At 36.5% G+C, this 19,854-nt stretch overlaps 1 long non-coding RNA gene across 1 annotated transcript; it reads left to right on the top strand.

Annotated features, from left to right (window-relative positions):
• The first annotated feature begins 538 nt into the window (after positions 1-538).
• Positions 539-5,065, top strand: LOC117321099. The gene is made up of 3 exons (XR_004531219.1): positions 539-779; positions 1,139-1,238; positions 4,442-5,065. It is a non-coding gene; the product is annotated as an uncharacterized LOC117321099 (long non-coding RNA).
• The last annotated feature ends 14,789 nt before the right edge of the window (positions 5,066-19,854 follow it).

Here is a 19,854-nt window from a genome sequence, read left to right on the forward strand (position 1 = left end):
ATGAATGTGAGAGTGAAGTAACCGAAATATCAATGTCAAATCATAAACTGGTTGTGGTATATACCAAAGTCTATTACTGGTCATTTGTCTGATGATGGTTAGAGTGAGGTCACCGAAACACCACGGTCAAATCCTAAACTGATTGTATTATAACAAAGTCTATTACTGGTCATTTGTCTGATGAAGGTGACAGTGTAGTCACCTAAATATCACTGTCAACTCATAAACTGATTGCAATATAACAAATTATATTACTGGTCATTTGTCTGATGAAGGTGACAGTGTAGTCACCTAAATATCACTGTCAACTCATAAACTGATCGCAATATAACAAATTATATTACTGGTCATTTGTCTATGGAGGTGACAGTAGTACTATTGACACCGAAACGTTACGCTCAAACCAAACATTGGTTGTTATATACCAAGGTGTATGCACGTTCATACTAACCATCCTGAAAAACAAGTTTCATTATTTAGAAAATATTAATTTCATAACAAACAAACATATAAATATCTTATCTCATATATATTACCATTTAAATGGTAAATAAACTGTTACCGATGCATGTTCGTTCTGATCAGTGAGACGGTACTGGTGCTATGCAACTTAGCTGCATGTAAATTATCTGAAACTCCTTCCCTCAATATATAAATCACACACCGTCGCTGTCAGATGTCATAGTGTTACGAACTTTGACTTGTTAACGAGTTAGATAATCCTAAAATGCACAAAGGGAACATGAGGACTCTGTTGATAATTGGTCTAACTTTGATAGGTAAGGAACTAACTCCCATATAACGTTTTAGTATTGAATCTATTCACTGAACAAATAAACGTCATGTAAATGTGTGTGTTTTACCGTGCTCTTATGTTGTACGATTAAGAACGATAAGCGTCAAACTGATGATGTTAATTTTCCAATATGTTCATTATCCCAATGATTATGAAGAAAATGGTCGAGAAAATATAAATATATTAGTTAAACTCTAACAAAGAGCGTTTAATAACAAGCAATCGATCATTTGGTTTTGCACATAAAATTATCACTTAGAAAAATGTCTAGGATCTTAGTAATATTAAAACCCCTAGCTCATCATGTAATGATATATATATTTTCATCCCTGACGTCACAAGTAATGGCGAACAAAGCAAGCAGAAGCTAGCAAAACGGAGCCACCAGCCGGATCTAATTCGTCTGTTTCATCCCAAGAAAACTCTTGTGTGACCTACACTAGTAAGTAACTATCTCAAACACCTGTCTACGTAAATTGTGTGTATTAATAGTAGAAAGTGCAGCAATGAAGTCGATCATGTTTGATAAAGTCCGTTTGGATCATCGAGTTAATAATTAAATAAATGATTAAATAAACGAAATTTGACATGAAAACTAATTGAAAACGAATTAGAAGGCTGCTCCCTCATTAGGTGAGTTAAGCCCAAAAATGTATGTCACAAGACAAATCATGAACAAAATCTGTCAATAATGTTAAATTATATTTGTTCGATTCCAAGTTGATCATGTAGAGAAAGATGGCGTATATTTTGAGTAAAAAATCACGGGGATCAAATCAGCTAAAATCTTATATTGGGCTTGTAGCAGGCTGGGGTGAACGGCTACAAGGTTTGTTCAAACGAATGAAATCATGATGATGGGATTTGTTTTAAAATGGTGAACATAGTTCGATTTAAAATTCCCGAAGTATGTACTTCAACAATAGAAAATCTGTCTTTTGAGAATAACTTGTTTACATACACGTGATATATTAAGGTTGATACGGAATACATTTGACATATTCAATATTGAATTTAGTACGGAACATGTGAGACATATTCAATGTTTAGTTTTTATGGGACACGCAAGAGATAATTCAATGTTTAGATTATTCTGGAGCTAATGGGACATATTCAATGTTTTCGTTTTTATTGAACAGAAGAGACATATTCAATGTTTAGTTTTTACGGGACACGTAAGAGATAATTCAACGTTTTAGGTTTTATGGAACAGGTGGGACATATTCAATATTTATGTTTTGAAAGCATTAGATGGGCCATATTCAATGTTTATGTTTTATGGAATTCAATGTTTAATGTGAAGCATATTGTGTATAGAGTATTATTGAAATGCGAGAAATCTGAATTGTGAATGTTTTAGTTGATTTTTACGATAAAATGAGACATCTTAGATTTTCACAAACAAATATGAATATAATATTCCCCTTCCTTGAGGATATGATAGAAAACTCTCCGACCATGTGGGTGATAATCTTGGTTGCCTAAACCTAGACCCTCGGTTCATACAACTGAGAATATTAACCTTCGGTTTAGATTTCTCTGTTACATCATCACGGCAGACCAATGGATTTTACATACCCTTGGATGCTGCATTAAGACAAAACAATGTGTATCTGACATGTTCAAATTGTCGATGTCACGTCATTGTATATTTGCTCTGACGTCAGAAATATTCCTATCCAACACCTTATCCCCAGGATCCACAATATTTCAAAGAAAACGCAGGGGGCTAAGTTTCTCAATACTAATTAGTATATCTTTTTTATGATTTGCTCTCGACTTTTTTTTTTTGTAATTTATATTTTATTCAGTTAAACATATATTATCAACAAACACAAGACATCTACATTTTATGGTCATTCACACCTTTCAGCACTGATGTGTATTTCTATTATAATTTACTACGCACAAGCTTACACACACACATACACACCAACACACCCCCATTCTCGCCCCCCAGAGTCTGCTAAGCTACGCAAGCTACGCTATACCACCGTACTGACCGAGTGACATATGAAACGAAGGGAAGTAACTCTGATGAATGAGAATGACACACCCCACGCAAACACCTTCCCACACACATGAGTGTTCTAGTACATATACATACATGTACACAATACTATACACATATACATGTTCATACGTACTACATATAGTCATATACTAACTATTGCATATGACAATGAGCACACATGCTTTACTACACATACATGTACTATTTTGATATCCATCCATTGGCATGCATGTACACACAGCACTTACATGAAAACATATCCACATACCGCACCTACTACAACTCAAATATACCCATACAAGTGCACACATACTACACATGTTGTATATATTATTGTATACATACATATATAAGAAAATGCATATTAAACACACATTCTGTTTCTATTATCCTGCTATTCATCCATGTACAGACAAACAGACAGACATACACACAGCCAGACAGATACATAAACCAACACCAACCTACTTAGACAGAAAGATACAGACAGACTAAACAGAGACACAGACATATACAGAAAGACTGACAGACATACACACAGACAGACAGATACATAGACTAACAACACCAACCTACTTAGACAAAAAGACACAGACAGACTAAACAGAGACACAGACATATACAGAAAGACTGACAGACATATACAGACAAACAGATACATAGACTAACACCAACCTACTTAGACCGAAAGACACAGACAGACTAAACAGAGACACAGACATACAGACAGTATTGACATACATAAATAGAAAGATAAATAGACAAAACAGGGAGAGAAAGGGGATGGAAAAATCACAATATATTATCAGAGCAACAAAGCAAAATTATTGACCAGTTTAGTGTTTTAGAGCCTAGGAGACATGTCAGTTAAATATATTATGAAATGAAAGCTATAACCTAATTAATTTTTCCCATTTTAGCCATTCGTTTCTAAATCTCTCCTTATACATACCTCCTTTGCTATAAGCTACACATCTTTGTATATTAAAATAGTCCTGTATAGTATTTATTAAAGCATTTAAATTTAAGGACTTATGCAGACAGCGCATTTTATATATGTACTGTTTAATTACAATGAGAATTTCATTATCAATTTTACCATTTACATTTTGTGTGAGAAGACCAAATAAAAATGATTCTTTATTAAAACCAAAAGGAATAAGGAGTGTATCTAAAAGAGTTTCAAAGCTAAGAAGAAGATTTTAAACCTCCTGACATTCCCATAAAATATGAATAATGGTTTCAATCTCTGAGTTACACAGTGTACACAAAGGCGATGGCACCATTCGAGTTTTAAATAAAAGAGAGTTTGTTGTAAGAATATGGTGATTGATTCTATATTGAAACCATTGGAAATTTGTGTTATTAGTTACAATAAACGGAAGTTTGAAAACCTGACTCCAGTAAATATTGCTTCTATCAAAAATTGAATTCCATTTTCTTTGTCCTGAGGGCACAATATTATTTCTGATCATAATGTTATAAAAGTGTTTTGACCCTTTGAAATGTTTAAAAAAAAATTCAAAGTTTACTGGAATAAATTGACGTGTTATTTCCAGCATGGGGAGATTTGCTCTCGACTTGATGTGGAGTAATGCATTCGCTTTAATGTCAGTGTTCTCTGTTTTAAGGTGGACCGCTGCTAGTGACAGTTCTTGGCCTCGTGCCTTACATGTTGGTGTTCGGAGAACGCCTTTTGTAACCTGGCTGTGACCACATCTGGCATTCTGAAAGCAGTCCCACAATTATATCAATTCTGCGTTACATCAACAAATATCAGTGATGAATTGGTTCAGGGTTCGACCCCTAACATTTTCATACTTAGCTGATTATCATTTTTAAGGGTTTAAATTTCGAAGGATTATTATGAAGGTATGTTGTATATGAACAAATATGCCGAATATTCCATGAATAGTTCAAAGCAATGACAAGAGATATGTTTTTAACTTGACTATGTACTTCATGGATATACGAATTCGGAAGATGTTTTCAATTAACGCAATGATCATATCAAATATTTAATAAACACCAGCACTTATTTCAATATGAGTTGTATTCCTACTTTTAATTTTTGTTTTCTCTATACAATTTACATTGTACGAAGTTTTCCATTGGATAATTAGATGTAAATACAAGCAGTAAATTTAGTTCAACAATATGATGAATGCTAAAGTCATTGCAACGGAACTTTGATGTGACTGCACAATTAAATGAATTCATGTGTTTAACACGGGGCAATAAAACGTTGAACTTAACTAAGATAGTTTTATTATGATTTTTGTCAACAAAATTACCATTTTATCACGGCACATATCAATGCTCATAACAAGTATTAGATCATAAATCACCAAAAATCAAATAAATTGATTATTTAAATCATTGTGTATAGAATGGACTCTTTTGGAAAACAGTCATGTGTGTAAAATTTGGAATTAAATGGGAAAAACGCTAAAAGCATCGATCTTTCATGTTAAAATTTTAAAATAAATTTTTTATAATTAATTTTCAAATTATGCAAATCTGCATTTAAATAGTTAGTTCTCAAAAACTTGTTACCATTCTTAACATTAAATACCAGCTGATAATTATATTTATTACATTTTTACCAGTGAAATATCAAAAATTATTCATTCTATAAAAGTGATATCTTTCACAAGTGAAAAATATCATATTTTTCACTAGTGAAAAATATCACTTTTGCTGATTCGACCAATCAAATTAATGATTAGAAAATACCAAAATAATTGACCAATCAGAAAGCCCGACATATATGTCAGCACCTGGACAGGGGAAACTACTTTTTTTGTATGCAAACTTTCGCTGTAGGCCTAGTTAGCATACGGGGTAGGTTTTTCGTTGATAAAAAATTTAATAAACAGAATATCTAACAGTGTCTTCAGTAATACCAAATATATTTCACTCGTGCGGCTAATATTTTGATATTTTTCACTCGTGCTGCGCACTCGTGAAAAATATCAAAATATTAGCCCCACTCGTGAAATATCTTTGGTATTACTGAAGACACTGTTAGATATCCTCTATACATCCTTTGTTGAGATGCACCACGAGCATATTCCTGAACGCTGTATCTTCTGTTTTCTCTGTTAATGCTAGGCCAAACATAGTAGCACGGTTTAGACCAAACACGTGTGATTGAAGCTACTTTGAAATCCCAAAATGAAAATTATGAACTTTATTAATAACCTGGGCTATTAAACCTTTCCCCTTTCAACCAAAATTTTGATATTTTTTCGACCTAATTTCAGTTTCCTCCGTCGCCTTTTAGGTATAAACTGTTAAGGAATTACAGGGTTATTCCACCTTTCAACTTACCCAAATTTTGATATTTTCGACCTATTTTAGCTTCTTCCATCTGCGGCTATGTATCAAGGACTCACAAAACTAAATAGCTTACAATATGTTATAACTAGTGACCCCATTCCTTCATTCGCTCGTTTGAAGTTCAAATGATTCTATCGGATACATGTTGTTATTGTATAGGTTTAAAGGCATATAAGAGCACATGGCTCCTCTAAAGACAGTCACCCTGATATTTACTGTGAACTGGACAACCCTCACTTGGGGAATTCCCGCCTTTTTACATTTCGAATCCTACGTCGTTCTATTTTCAGTAGTAATGTATATTTTTGATTTACCAAATCTCAAGACCCTAGTCTTTATTCTCTTATATAGAAAGTACCTATTTCATATGTTATTGACTCAGGGAAACAGCTACAAACCTAAGAAACACATTTTCCTCAGGGACTTGGTTCAGGGGAAACACCAGCTGGTTGGCTGATTTAGTTGTGTGAGTCCTCAACACGTTAGGCATTCTAATTAGCATCACCGGCGAATTTTAGACAGAAGAAACAGCTCTACTATTTCTGATGTCGAGCTGATTTTGTAATTTCCTGTGTGTCTTAAGTACAAATATGCAATTGTGCTTCTGAAATCGTGGCCATATTCCGAATCGGAAGAATGCATTCAGATTGAGTGTGTGTTTTACGACCCTGAATTTGTAGATAGACAAAAGGGCGCTTTATGATTGCTGAGACATCGCGTTTTGATGTTATGCAGATCTTTATTTACTTTTATTTTGCACAAGGTCACACAGGTTCACTTGATTTATCATCAAATAGTTGCACCAGAAAGTAACTGTTTCCAAAACACGCTGAGATGTTTTGGTTTTTACCTTGCGAACCAGATGCTGCAACCTAACGTTTGCTTATGTTATATATTGTGTCTATTACTATTAAAACACAAAGACAATTTCAAAGCCTGATACGGCAACATAAGAAGACCAGAAGCATGGTAGGAGAAAGATTCTTAAGACAGCAAATTTATACTTTTCTCAACTTTCCTGGCCTTGCGGTAGGAGAAAGACTCAAAGAAAGCAAATTTACCTCTTTTAAACAGCTTCTTTGACTTGGGTAAGGAAAAAGACTCTCAAGACAGGAAATTTACTTTTTTTTTGCTTCTTGAAAGCTGTTTGCCGAATGCTTACTAAAAAGACTCTTAAGACAGCAAATTTACTCTTTACTCCGAATTCTTTGCCTTGCGGTAGATAAAATGCTCTTTCTAGAGAAAATACATTGTATATAGACATAAGAACAAAACAAAACATAAAACAAAGGACAGAATGTCAGGAAACAAGGAAAATATCTAATAAAAATACGGATTTGTAGATTCAGTTGCTGCTTGTGTAAAATAGGTGTTTATGATTTATATCTGGTCAACAGAGAGGTGATTTGAAAATGCATTCTAACGTCCGTTAAAGCTCAAAGTTGATGCTTGAGAAATTCGGTATTGTCCTATTTCTTTGACTGTCAGCAGTGGCCTGAAACGAACAAATAGACCATGGTTAAAACGACTACATACTCATTTTCATCTAAGTAATATATTCTTAATACGAAACCTCGAAATAATTACGGTAGAATAATTTGATCTTGCCTGTGACAAGCATTTATGTTCGTTAGCTTGAAATGTTTTTGTTATCAGATCATAACGTAAGAAAAGATCGCCACTGTTTATAACGTCGCTTCTGATTGGCTGATACAAAACCAATTGCTTAGCAGTTTATTAAGAATTTAACAATGGAATGGTAGGTATTTAATGCTTAACTCTAAACATCAATCAACAATACTTACCTTTAAGATTGTTCTGACATATATATTTATTTACCATAATGAACAAGTAAGCAACTGTTAAATTACTTATCATAACTACACAACATTCCTAGGATATTAAATGATTTTATATAGCATTCTATGCACCGAGCTTTTTGGAGTTTTTGCTAATGCTAGTTTTTTAATATTATATCAAATAAAAACAAATTTAAGATAATCTTGATCACATTACAAAAAAACATACATTTTGACACATTTCAGTAATTAAAATGAGGACTTTATGAAACAGAAACAGCAATATTTGTGCCATTGACAATTTACATATGCAAACATAAAACATGCGCATCGGACAAGTTATGTGATAAAAACATCGTCCGTGATGTTAAAAATAGTTAATGACTTATTTCAATCACACGAAGAATTAGCTCATTCTTAATACATGCATTTCAATATACATGTATACGTCATTTGAGATAAGACTCCACCTTCTTCAAAATTAGTTAGCAGTGTATCGCCGCAAATTAAACGGTCAACAAATAACAGCTACAACCTAATCTACTACCTAAACAACACACATGACAACTAATATAGTACACAAACAATACACAGGGACAACTAATATAGTACACTAACAACACACATGGACAACAAATATAGTACATAAACAATACACAGGGCAACTTATATAGTACACAAACAATACACAGGGACAACTGATATAGTACACAAACAATACATAGGGACAACTAATACAGTACACAAACAACACACAGGGACAACTAATACAGTATACAAACAACACACCGGGACAACTAATATAGTACACAAACAACACATAGGGACAAAGACTATAGTACACAAACAACACACATGGACAACAAATATAGTACATAAACAATACACAGGGCAACTTATATAGTACACAAACAATACACAGGGACAACTGATATAGTACACAAACAATACATAGGGACAACTAATATAGTACACTAACAACACACATGGACAACAAATATAGTACATAAACAATACACAGGGCAACTTACATAGTACACAAACAATACACAGGGACAACTGATATAGTACACAAACAATACATAGGGACAACTAATACAGTACACCAACAACACACAGGGACAACTAATACAGTATACAAACAACACACAGGGACAACTAATATAGTACACAAACAACACATAGGGACAAAGACTATAGTACACAAACAACACACAGGGACAACTAATATAGTACACAAACATCACACAGGGATAACTAATATAGTTCACAAACAACACACAGGGACAACTAATATAGTACACAAACAATACACAGAGAGAACTAATACAGTACGCAAACAACACACATGGACAACTAATATAGTACACAAACATCACACAGGGACAACTAATATAGTACACAGACAACACACAGGGACAACTAATATAGTACACAAACAACACAAAGGGACAACTAATATAGTACACAAAAAACACGCAGGAACAACTAATATAGATTCGTCAGTGAGACTAATGACACCATAGAGCTCTTATGTCATCGTTAGTGATGCTGGTTTCATTGTACAACTGTTGCCAGAGACATCATACAAATGTTTCTTTGACTCGTCGGTGATGCTAGAGAACAGCAATTTAGAAGTTCAGAAGGCAAGTTTCGAAGTTCAATCCTAAGGGAAAGATTAATAAATGTTGTTATTTTGAATGTTTGATTGATGTTATGTTAGATGTTTGATATGTAGTAGGACTGCGCCTATACTGCACACCTATACCCAGGTTCTGTTTGGGGTTCCGTGTAGTAATAAGTAACGCACGAATAACATTCAATATCTTATTACAGTGAGAAAGAGTCGACAAGATACAATAATAAACGAGTACACAGCCCCTAGCACACCGCACCGCCTATCGAGGGGATAACGTTACCGGTATAAACGAGACACACACATAGGTCAGCCAGCATGGCTTCGCCAGGACAGTACAGTGCATACATTAGAAGGCAACACCCACCTTACACACAGACCAGTCAAGAGGAGAAAGAAAATGAGTCGTATCAGCTCTGGGAGCTACTATACAGACTGAAGTTATGACAGAAGACATTACGTTATATAACTAAAGTATCCAATCAGATACCGAAATCGAGATAGCCAATGAGGAGACAGTTTACAGGAGAGGTTCGAAATGGAAAGTGAAAGTAGAAAGAAAGCATGACAGGTCCGTCCCTAACCATAGCCGAAAACAGTTAATACAAAAGAACATAGAAAGGTAATTCATATAAATGTTATGATCTTGCATTCAAATACAATTACTTACACTCAACTTCATACATAGGAGGCGCACACACTCCACCACGGCCGGGTCTGACATACAAAATACACCAACTTCCACATATATATGTAAATGATAAGAAAATACGTAAGCATTTCTCTTCTGAGCCGTAAGATACCAGCCATGCAGAATAGGGGTAAACCTCAGGGACAAAGGTCTACCATCAGAACTTACTACACATCATTACAATGTCTGATTTGGATAAATGATTGCATTATGATAAGAATTACAACTCACAACAACACATTCTAGGGGAGACAACTCTAATAAGTCTCCCAGGTCTAAATATCTCCAAATGATTATATGTTTCTAATATATGACCTATCTGAGATTAAGACACATCAATTCTTTGAACAAAACTCAGCTATTTTGTTGCAATAAATGTGACCTTTGGTTGATATTATCTTACTTCGTTGGCATTTAAGGGGGTTGGAGCTAGTGAGGCTAAAAAATTCCTGACATTCAATTTTTCTGAAATTTTGGTTATTTGCTCAGGAGATAATTATGTATCACTGCCTAAATGAAGAAAAACCTTGTGTGGTTGAAATTTTTTTTAGACCCCCCTTTAGACCCCCTATAATTATACACCTCTGTTCCTCTTTGTGGACAAAACCCAAATGCACCTAATGCATTTAAAATGGCAACAAGTTCAATGTTTTTACTTTTGAACATAAAATAAATGCTTCTGTATCTTGATTAACCTCTAGTGAATGTATATATCACATTTTATTATGTATTGGATGCTTATTATAAAAATAATAGCATGTGAAGCCGCAGATTTCGTTATCATGATTCTATTTTATATGGTCATTTTTATGATTAGTTTCTTATTTCAAAAAATTTTGTAAAATAATTGTGTCATTTAATTTTCTCAAAAAACTAACAGGATATGTCTTCAATATTACTGCATAGCCATGATTTTTTACGGAAACTTTCTATGGTCAGTTTTTACCCCACCCCCCTAAATACTTCACTCCAATTTTGGTACATCTCTCTATTCTATGACGTCATATACTGGAAACATCAGTACACAGGGATTATTTTGGTTTATCAAATTGATGGGCCATTAAATTTAGCTGATTTTCAAGAAAACTAATATCATGTGTGGGTCATTACATAAGAAAATTTAAAGATTTTTCCTAATCATGTGGACCATTCAGTAAATTTGATGGCCAATGGCCCCATATGGCCCCCTCCAAAATGTACCCCGAGTACATAATTTAAATGTTTCGGTATATATTACTAAATGCACACATTACCAAAATATAGGGTACAGTTGTTGCGGCAGTAGCGGATCACTTTGCATACAATCACTGCACACGATTTTACGTGTTGTTTTTTTGACAGGTAGATATCTATTGTATATCTCCAGAAAGCAAATTTAATTACCTTTCTTGTGATACCAAAAGATCTGAATAGAATTGAACATACGAAATGAAACAAGCAAAACAAGACCTACCGAATTGTCGGCTATAGCGGATCAGTACGTCTATAACGGATCAAGTCCCCTTGCGGGCCCCTGGTGACGAGTCAAGTTTGCTGGGATGTCTCAAAACGCAATTTTCGGATGCCAATAGACCCCGTCTAATATTAAATCGAAGCTTTTGTTCTGAATATACTAAACAGTAGGTGCATAACAACTCAAAAAGATGGCTCTTTACAACTAACAACTTTAACGTCATTTCCCAGGACGATTTAGCGTTATTCAACTTTATGTCGACGACGTCACCGATGTTAACGTTAGATATATTGTAGTGTTTGTCCGGGGAATTAGCTCAATATTATCTTTTAAAAATCAAAAAAACCACTAGTAACACGTGTTTCGTTTTCTCTCAACAATCGCCTTCTCTCTATTTATTTTCCTCTAAACACAAAAGAGTTCAACAAAACCTCAAAACTGCAAGTTGGGAGTTATCGCCCTTACCACAGTTCCCAGACCAGTAATTACCATTATATATAACATCCCCGCCACTACAAAACTTGCACAGGGTGCAAACTGGTCTGGTAACTATGGAAGACGATAGCTTTACAAAACATTAGAAATGAATATACATACACTTAAATCACATCCCTTTTCCAAATCGTAATAACCACTTATATGCAACGAACAAGAAACCAAATATCATTACAATCAACTACATGTATCATATGGTATGACACAGTGAATATATCAGCTGGTGACGTCATAAAAAGAGAAACATGCGGTAATGACTAAACACTGTAATATATAATGCTTCTAGTCAGAGGCTAAACGTGATCACAATGTCAATGTATCCGTATATAATCGGAGTACATTGTTCACATAAGCGTATATGCCATATCTAACGACTATAAAGCAAACCGAAATTTGAGCTCACAGCTATACATCATGTTAATTATGAAGGCACCGTAATTAACACATCAAACAATAAACCGTATGAAATGCTATCTGCATTATTTCAAAACATCCAAATTAGTATTCTAAAATGTAAAAGTCATCAATATTGATTTACTTCGGTGATACAAAATAATGTATATTGACTGCATGAAAAACACGTTTGAAATGATACAAAATCATTACATGCATTATATAGTTCAGCATTAACTGAGAACCGATGAAAACATAGAAAGTGTAGACTATATTAAATGTCATTCATTTCAACATATGGATATGCTCTATGCAATGAATGATAAGCGCAATGATCAGCTGAAGATTGCAGACAACCATATAACTAGTCACAACTAAGACAATATGCACTACTACTACACACAGGAAATTCCGAACAAGGTAAGTATATATAGGAAATCATCATGATCATACATCATGTAATGTTACAACACTAAAGGTGGCGGATTAGCAATGAGCTTCCTTTTGGTTTTTGCATCCATGTTTCGTAGAGGCATCCACCTGGCATTCTGGGCTGGTTCACCTTTAAAATGAAGCAAGCACTTGTCACCTGTACTAGTATGTTTCCTGGCAAGAACACGACGAACAAGACACGAATTAGATTCACTTGATGTAACGTCAGCTGGATCAACATGATCATTATCGCGATAACGCAAAGGTTTTTGTCGTGTACGACGCGGACGTGTCTCTTGTACTGTTGTCTTCATATGGGAGCTTGTTGGGTTGTCCGAACTTGAAGAGTTCTTTGAACTTTGGTCCGTAGGTATTATTGGTAACAGGCGTTTCCTACCTTTGGATGATTTCTGACGGGGAGGAGACGTTGGCGTAGGCGGAAGAATTCTGCGATGTCCATGGGATACCGGAGAAAAAGACGCTTTTAGTATAGCGGTGCTATTACTCTGTTCCGATGACACATTTTCTGAGGGCACGTCAAACGATACTTCAGCTGGAGTATCTATGTCTGTTGACACCATGTAGTAATGGTCCTTTGATGTAACCACTGTTGGTACAAGATACCCTGACGGATCAGGAACACGTACATACGCTATCTTAAGTCTGTCGATATGAACAGGACGCATCGACTTTCCTGATGAAATATCCTGTAGGCGAACAAGATGAGGAGAACATAGCTCCTGTATTGCATATGGGCCTATATAACGAGGTTTGAACTTCTGTCCTTGACCAGTAGGATCTTTCAGCAGATAGACGTAGTCTCCAACATCGACCTTCAGTGGGTTGGTCTTCGAATTTGCATTCCGAAGAAATGCTTCTTGTTTCGCGATTGCATGTTTCTTAACATCTTCCCGAATGGCAGTGAGACGTTCCGTGAGCCTCTTTATATACGAGTGACAGTCTTTGGGAATAGAGGTTAAATCAGTCGGAAGAATGTGATCCGAAAAAGGAAATCTGGGTCGACAACCGAAAACAATTTCGAATGGACTATAACCAAGAGTCGAATTTACAGTGTTGTTCATCGAGAATACAACTGACGGAAGAATTTCGTCCCATTGCTTTCCTTCTTGTATGAATGGAGTTAACCGTTCTGCTAGAGTGCGATGACTGCGCTCAACTGCTCCAAGACAGTGATGGGAAAAACTGGGTGTAAACTCTTGCTTTATGTCCAGCAGGCGATGGATTTCTTTTGTACATCTGGAAATGAATTCCGTTCCCTGATCTGATACAATAGTTTTGCACACTCCAAAAGTGGTAAACATTGAGTACATAGCGTCTGACACTGTAATGGCATCTTTTGATGGAATTGGTATTGCATACACGTATTTGCTGAATAAGTCAATTGCAGTAAACACATAGGCATTTCCTTTCCTGGAAACTGGAACTGGTCCATACAAATCGACTTCCCACACATCAAATGGTTTGGCTGGAGTAGGGAAAGCTACAATACCACTCTTTGTATGTGTCTTAGTAGTTTTGCGAGCTTGGCATTGCGGGCACGATCTAACATAATCTGCGACTAAGGTTGCTAGTCGTGGAAAGAAATACGATGTTTTGAGTGAATCAATCGTATGCTGTATTCCTCCATGTCCACCCATGCTACTATCATGGTATTGAGCAATAACTGTTTTGACCATTGTATTTGGGACGACCAACTGATAGTTTTCCAGAGCTTTCGTTCTTGATGACTTGGCTACTCTTGTATGTAAAAGTAAACCGTCGACAAGCAAGTAGTCAGAGCATTCGAGCAAAATCCTCCTCGACTCTTTCTGAGATTCGGGCAATCGATTTTCCGAAAGGTAGTCAATGATTTTCCTTAAATCAATGTCCTGCATCTGCATAGTTCTTACAGTGTTTACATCAAATGCACCATTGGAAAACAAATCAAAAGTGTTGGTAACAAAGGAATCACCAGTGTCTGCAGGAATATCTACTGAGGATATTTGACTGTGGTCGTTGACACTAGAATGAGACACTGATTGGTCTGTCAGTACCTTAGAGTTCAACTCCTCAGCAGAAGTAGGAATTTGTATAGCGTCACTGGCTATTTGCTTATTATCGATATCGTAAGAGGTGGGTATTTCAGGAACATCGATACCACTAGAGGTGGGGCCGGTGGGCACGCCAACCTTTGTACGTTTAATCGAGCTACATTGTCCCCCCAGTAACTGGTTGTCGTATCCTAAACTTGGGAGAACCATGTCCTTTTGGTTTGTGGCTGACATCCGTAGAGCAGGACATGTTTTTCGCTTCAGTTTCTTTTGCAAGCACGATAACTCTGCCTTATCATCAGTGTCCGCATCATAGGCAGATTCTTGATTACCGGTAACTGTCTTTAAAGGTAATTTGAAAGGTAGAGGTACATCAGGAATAAACAAATCAACGTTGTTCACTTCATTACGCGAGTCCGAGTCACGCGCAAGTAGACCTCTTAGGAAATGGTCTTCGGGAACCACAATGTCGGCTTTTGCTTCAGGTACATATGGAAAATACGGATCGTCTTCTGAAGGACTGTGGAAATTTTCCACCTGTTGGGCATCCCTAGAAAGTGCATCGGCCACCTGCATCTGTGTTGCAGGCTTGTAGCGAATTTCTACATCAAACTGCTGTAGGATAGCTATCCAGCGTTCGTAGATCGCTCCTTTCATCTGCTTCTGAAATAGAGGTCGAAGGGCTTGGTGGTCACATTCCACAAAGAACTTCCGTCCTCTCAGATATGCAGCACAATCAAGAACAGCAGTAACCATTCCAAGAAGCTCAAGTTTGGTTGGACCATATGATCTTTGGTAGCGGTTCAGCGACTTTGATCCAAACCTGACAACATGGATATCATCTGTGGTAGAGTCAGAAGTAGATTGATATAACATATAACCTATTCCTTTTGAGCATGTATCTACACTAACATGGAAGGTTTTGTCAAAATTTGGAAATGCTAAGACTTCTGAATGTTCCAAGAGAGATTTTAGACGGTCTAAAGCATCTTGACATTCCTTTGTCCAATGAAATCGAATACCTTTCCGTGTAAGATTGATCAAAGGCTGTGCCTCAGCACTGTAATTGGGAATAAACTTTCGAAACCAGTTGAAAAGGCCGAGGATCCTTCGAAGAGATTTAACATCAGTTGGAGGACTGATTTTCTGCACAGCATCTATGCGATCAGGTGGAGGGGAAATTCCTTTGCTGGATATTTTGTGTCCTAAGAAAATGCACGAGTCTTGGGCAAAAAAACACTTTTTGGGTCCCAGTTTTAGTCCAGCAGACTCAAGTCTACAGAAAACCTCCTCTAAATCTATTAAATGTTGTGAAAATGTTGATGAGCTGATGAGGATGTCATCAAGATAACACAGACAAGACTTAAATGTCAGCCCTCTAAGTACTTTGTCCATTAACAGCTGGAATGTGCTAGGGGCGGAGCTTAATCCCATCGGTAACCTTTGGAACTGAAAGGTGCCATAACATGTATTAAATGCGGTCAGTCTTGCACTATTCGAATCAATAGGCATCTGAAAAAATCCAGACGAAAGATCAATCGATGTGAAATATTGAGGTGTGTTGTTGGAAAAAGATTCAGTTAATTCTTGAAGGTTAGGTATTTCATACTGAAAAGATTGGGTCTGTGAGTTAAGGTATCTGAAGTCGACACAAAATCTAAACTGGGATAGACTGGAGTCTTTAGTAATTGGTTGAGATGGCTTGGTGTCTCTTCCTCGCTTAGAAACAAGGACCACTGGGCTAGTGATGATTATTTCCTCCGACTCGCTTATTGGGGCAATGATACCTTGGCGTAAAAGTTCATCCAGTTGATGCCGTAGTACTTCCTTTTTGTCTGGAGGAAGTCTATAGGGTCTCTGGTGTTTTGGTTTGGCATCTGGTTTTAAAAGTATCTTGTGGGTAACAACATCAGTATAGCCTAAGTCAGGTGAGTCTGGAGTCACAAACAATCCTTTATGCTTCAGTAAGAGTTCTTTTAGGCTATTCTGTTCTGATGGTGACATGTGCTCAGGAATATTGAAATTGGCAAGATAGGCGTCCAATTCGCTGTTATTTCGAGTATCTCGTTCAACATTCTGAACAAAACAGTCAGATACATCGGTGCTTTCAAAATCTGCCGACGCGTAAGAAAAATGAGCGATAGTCTTACCTTCGAGAATTGTAATTGGACTTGTACCAGCGTTAAGGATTTTAATTGGCACTGAATGTTCATGAGAAACTGTTACTAAAGTTTTTGATATCAAAAGATGTTTGTGAACACTATATGAACTACTAGAGCAAACACCTTGTGAACCATATAATACATGGTTAGGAACAGATCCCCAGATAACCATTTCAGAATTTGCTTGTATGGTTGTACGGCGTGGACATTTTACACAGTTTTGGCCGAATGAATAAGTATTTTGTTTGAAATCTAAAATAACACCCTTGTCATGTAGAAAACTAGTCCCTAGAATCATTGGATGGGATGTGTGTGGCAGGATATGTACTGGTATGCTATGAACATTGCCTTGGATACGCATATTAACCATTGCTGTTCCTACAAGAGATATTGTTTGGTTGTTAGCAAGAATTATTTGATTACTTTGTGAATGTTCAAAACCAAACTTCCAGGTCGTAGGAATGCGCGAAAACAAATCATTGCTAACAATGTTGATCTTACTACCAGTATCCAACAGGGCTGCTATCTTGATAGAGTTAATGTCAACTGGAAGAAACAAAAACTGAGGTTTTGAGGTATGAAGTGTTGGGTGTACCGATTCCTCCAATCTTGACCCCATATCTGTATCGATTAATGCCGAGACCCTGAGGAGTTGGGCCTGTCTCTCCTCAGGTTGTTGAAGTTTCCCTGGTGATGTGTAGATGGTCTGCTCTGTGATGGTACACATAGTCTGCATTGGAAAGCTGGGTGGCCATACTGGGAACAGAGTTGGCATTGAATACCAATAGCAGACTCACCAACACCAGTCCAATTACACTGACGACTCATATGTCCCATACCATGACACGAGAAACATTCTATCTGTTGAGTGTCGCGACTCTGACCTTGACCTTGTCTGTATCCTTGGGTATAACCTTGACCTTGTCTATGACCTTGGGTATAACTGTTACCTTGTCTGTGACCTTGTGTATAGGCTTGACCTTGAGTATGGCCTTGTCCATGGGTATAACCTTGACCCTGGGTATAATCTTGACCTTGGACATGACCCTGACTATGACGGAACGGTTTGTACTGTGGTTGCTGGTGGGAAGAGCCATGGCCGTGCACTGTTGTCAATGTGGCAACCATCTCTGTCAAGGACTTCACTTGAGTCTTAAGGTTGTCAAGTTCAGAAGAATTTGTTTTGTTCTGTGATACTGCACAAATAGTGTTGTCCAAACGAATACCACAACTCTCTGCCATTTTTGCTTTTGAGAGGGCCTGGTCAAGGGTGGTAGGAGAACCTGCACCAACGTACAATGCTAAATCCTTTGGTAGACCTGTAATAAATTTTGCCATTAATTCATGTTCAGGTTTTTTCATTAATTGGCCTTTTTCCAGTACCAAGCAATAGAAATCTTCGATTGGCTGACCAGGAAGCAAGTGGAGAGACTGGAAGTTAGCAGTTTCTGTGAGCATCTGGGGACTGTGCCAGTCCAAGGCTAGAAACCGTCCATGAAAAGCACTAATTACAGTGTCCCAGCTCTCTTTTGTAGAAAAGGGTAGATTATTGAACCATGTCAAAGCTGGTCCCTGCAGGTGGAGATGGAATGCAGCGATTTTTCTAGCATCAGAGTCAATAACATTTATTAATGTGGCATAGGAACTAAATTCATTCAAAAATTTATCTGCATTCTCATGAGGATATCCTGTAAATTTTGTGCAAGTAATTGCTTTAGCCATGATGTTGAAATTTAGTTCATCTGCTGTCTCATATGTATCTAAATTTGGAAATCTAACTTCTAATAAGTTGTCAGTAATGTTCAGTTTATCATCAGTAATACTTGTAATAGAACATGAAGAACTATCATTTTCAAATTTGAATGAGTCCTCAAAAAGTTGATTTGTTTTTAAAAAATTGTCATCAAGAATGTCCGAATCACTATCATATTCATTTTCCACATTGTAAATTAATGGAGGTGTAAGGCTATTCATGACATGTGACCAGTTATTTTACAAATTTCACCTCTGTTTTTCATCCTTGGAAGAATAGTTCACAGATGTTGGCCGGTAGGCTTTCAAGATTTAAAATAGTGAACACATTTATATAAAAAAAAATTTGAAAGTTTTCACTCTGCAGGTTAATTTCGAGTCAATAAATGCAATTAATAATATGCAGCCAATGAAACACACACATGTATGTCGGCCGGTGGGCTTTCAACAAAACATGTGACTTTTATAATATTTATCATATATACACACACAAACTGTAAGCCTATACTATATAGTATATAGTATACAAATTCATATATATCACAATTTTGTGTCGGCCGGTGGGCTTTCAACAACAAAACCATGTGACTAAGGTCAGTAAATATGTAAATGAAAAGACAAGTAGAGTTTGTACTTTGATACAGTCGGCCGGTGGGCTTTCGACTCAAAATCAGCAGGTTTTATTGGACAAGTTCATGATATACAAACAAAACTTTGCGCTGCCACACAGAAAGTAAACTTTGTCGTGGATGTAGGCCATCATGCAATTTAAAGTATGAAAACCTGGATATGCGGCCACGTGATCTATGGATCCGAAGGTCAGTGTGAAGGCTTAAAT

The sequence above is a fragment of the Pecten maximus genome, unplaced genomic scaffold (genome assembly GCF_902652985.1).
Source record: "Pecten maximus unplaced genomic scaffold, xPecMax1.1, whole genome shotgun sequence".
Taxonomy (NCBI): Eukaryota; Metazoa; Mollusca; class Bivalvia; order Pectinida; family Pectinidae; genus Pecten; species Pecten maximus.